This window comes from Etheostoma cragini, chromosome 22 (assembly GCF_013103735.1).
Source record: "Etheostoma cragini isolate CJK2018 chromosome 22, CSU_Ecrag_1.0, whole genome shotgun sequence".
In the NCBI taxonomy this organism is placed as follows: Eukaryota; Metazoa; Chordata; class Actinopteri; order Perciformes; family Percidae; genus Etheostoma; species Etheostoma cragini.
In genome coordinates, this window is record NC_048428.1 from 22318308 (window position 1) to 22321779 (window position 3472).

Below are 3472 nucleotides of genomic sequence, written 5' to 3' on the forward strand. Positions count from 1 at the left end.
TGCTAAGAAAGCGCTCTACCATTTGAGCTAATTCCCCTGTTTGAGATGTGTATAAAAGGTTAAAAAAATGACAAAAATTGAAAAAAAGACAGTATATCATGTCAAAAAAAGTAAAAAGAACTCATAATACAATATGTCGAAAAAAGTCTTAGTATAGTATGTCGGAAAAATTCAAAAAAAGTAATAGTATAGTTACATGTCGAAAAAATATAAAAAAGTAATAGTATAGTATGTTGAAAAAATATAAAAAAGTCATGGTATAGTATGTCGATAAATAGAAAAAAGTCATAGTATAGTATGTCGAAAAAATATAAAAAAGTCATAGTATAGTATGTCGATAAATAGAAAAAAGTCATAGTATAGTATGTCGAAAAAATATAAAAAAAGTCATAGTATAGTATGTTGACAAAAGTCCAAAAAGTTTTTAAAAAAGTCATAGTATAGTATGTTGAAAAAATATAAAAAAGTCATAGTATAGTATGTCGAAAAAAGTCTAAAAAGTCATAGAATAGTATTTCGAAAAAAGTATAAAAGTTATAGTATAGTATGTTGAACGAATTACTAATTTATAGTTTTAGTTGTAAGGCAACAATAAGAATCTAAAGCCCTCTGGAGAATGCGGGCATCGACCCCACTACCTCTCGCATGCTAAGAAAGCGCTCTACCATTTGAGCTAATTCCCCTGTTTGAGATGTGTATAAAAGGTTAAAAAAATGACAAAAATAGAAAAAAAGACAGTATATCATGTCAAAAGAAGTAAAAAAACTCATAATACAACATGTCAAAAAAAGTCATAGTATAGTATGTCAAAAACCTTCAAAAAAAGTCATAGTGAGATATGTTACAAAAAGTCGAAAAAGTCATAGCATTTTAAAAATGTTTAACTTTTAAAATTAATAAGTACCATAGGTAAAACAAGATTACTATTTTGATGAATGCATGGATAAATGTAAACAAAACTACTTGGCTTTCTACTTAGTTTAGTTTAGAATTCTTGAATGAATAAAAATTCAATGTATTCTTGCTGCTTTAATATTGTCATTACTGATGTCCGTGTACTTTCAGAGATAGAAGATGACGGCCAGGGGAGACAATGCTGTAAACATTATTTATCATCAATAATAAGTCTATTTTAATATTATTATAAATAAATAATTTAACTGTGATTCCTTGTGGTTGAGTTTGTTTTCTATGAGATCTCTCAAATTGTTCCCACACTATCCCTGGTTTTTAGTAGCCCTTTGCTCTTTTTTCAAAATATGGAAGTATATACAGTGTGAGAAATAAAAAAATCACCAGAAACGGTAAGTGGTACTACGCTGTCCTCTGGTCTGGACCTCTATGCATTTGTGGTGTCTTTTACGCCCATCCATCCATCCATTGCCTATTGATATTGTCAAACAATTGTATTCTCTCAGAAAGGTCTTAAAAAGGGTTTTAAAAAGGTCTATCTCTATAAAAACACTTTTAATATTTTTAGTTTATTATTAGGATGTGCACCCGGTAGCAGGCACACTGATAAAATTTCTGCGGAATTTTCTATGTATGCATGTCAAAAAAAGTCATAGTATATGTTAAAAAAAAGTCCAAAAAGTCATAGTATAGTATGTCAAAAAAGTCCAAAAAAAAGTTATATATAGTGTCGAAAGAATTACTAATTTATAGTTTCAGTTGTAAGGCAACAAGAAGAATCTAAAGTCCGAAAAGTCCAAAAAGTCATAGTATGATTTGTCGAAAAAGTCAAACAATTCATAGTATAGTATGTCGAAAAAATATTTTTTCCTAATTTTGTTTTTCCTGTCGAAAAAATATTTTTTCATAGCATCCTAGGATTTTTTTTTAGACTTTTTATGTTTTCAACATACTACATTATTACTTTTTATGATTTTTTTTTAATTCTACATACTATACTATAACTTTTTTCGGCATACTATGAATTTTATACACACTACATTATGACTTTTCATTATTTTTCTACGTACTATATTATGACTTTTCATTATTTTTCTACATACTATACTATGACTTTTCATTATTTTTCTACATACTCTGACTTTTCTTGACATACCATACTACGTATTGACTTTATGATTTTTTGATCCACTATATTATGATTTAACCCTATTTACTCACTTGTAATTCAGCTGTGGCAACCAGAAACGGTCAAGTTCGACGGAAAGTAGCTAACGTTGTTAGCAACGGGGTGCTAACCTACCGTTATTTAGCCGTTAGCAAGCTAGCTAGCCTGAATTAGCGGTTAGCAACGGGATGCTAACCTACCGTTATTCAGCCGTTAGCCAGCTAGCTAGCCTGAATTAGCGGTTAGCAACGGGATGCCTATGTTAGCATCCCGTTGCTAACCTACCGCTTTTCCAGCCGTTAGCCAGCTAGCTAGCTAGCTAGTTCATGAAATTACGAGATATTAAACCTGTCATGAGTTTGTCCACTTTGTCAGAGTAAAACTTCACTGACATTTATTGTAATAAATAAATAAAACGCCATCTTATTTACACCAGCCTCCTGTCTGTCGGAGGAGCCGTTGATTAACGCTCACAGTGCGCCTGCGCAGACAGTGTGAGGACGCCTTCTTTAACTGTCTATGGAAACCATCACACATAGGAGCGGTTGATTGCTGCTCACAGTGCGCCTGCGCAGACTGTCGATGCCTTTATTACGCTGTAAAACCACCCGAGGATGAATTCAACAACATCCAAACTACATTGTTAAAAAGCTCTTACTTTCTTTTTTACTTTTTTACTCATGTTGTCCCCATGTTGTCCTCATGTTGTCCTCATGTTGTCCCCATGTTGTCCTCATGTTGTCCTCATGTTTTCCTATATCAATGTTCTTTTTAATTCCCCAAAATAACATGATTGATTCCACCCAACGCTCTTTGCCAAGTACAAATCTCTACTTTCATTAATTTTGGGGCGTCTTATTCAATTTTATAGCATTGTAAAACAAATGGAAGTGTTGTTGAAATAGTATTGAGTAAAAGTTGACATATTCCAGTCTGTGATTATCATCAACATTCATTCCTTTAAATTTAGTCTCAATAATTCCTAATTTCTGCTTTTCTAACTCAAACATTAGGTATAATTTCCTATAAATGAGGTTTATTGAGCCTAAATTCCAAAAATAACTGTAAAACTAAAGTTAATAAGTATTTAATGTCAAAAAAGTGACAAACATTGAAAAAAAAGAGACAAAAACGTCAACAAAAGGTTGATTTTTAGTTTTGAGGGTAAGAGAACTCGTCGGTTACGTTTCCCACATTGAGAATAAAAACCAAACACACAGCAGCTGATTCACACACCTTTCCTTAATATAATCTTTATTGCTGCTTCTTATTGGGTTGAATACAGAACAGGTTTACATCGCTCGACTTTGTGAAACACTGTCATGTTTCCAGACAGCAGAGGGAGGGAGGACAGAGGGAGGAAGGAAGGGAGGGAGGAAGGAAGGGAGGGAG

At 32.5% G+C, this 3472-nt stretch overlaps 1 protein-coding gene across 1 annotated transcript in view; it reads right to left on the reverse strand.

Annotated features, from left to right (window-relative positions):
* Window positions 1–3472, reverse strand: part of LOC117938306 (ras-responsive element-binding protein 1-like) — a 21412-nt gene that overhangs the window by 16525 nt on the left and 1415 nt on the right. The gene's annotated exons all lie outside the window — the stretch shown is intronic.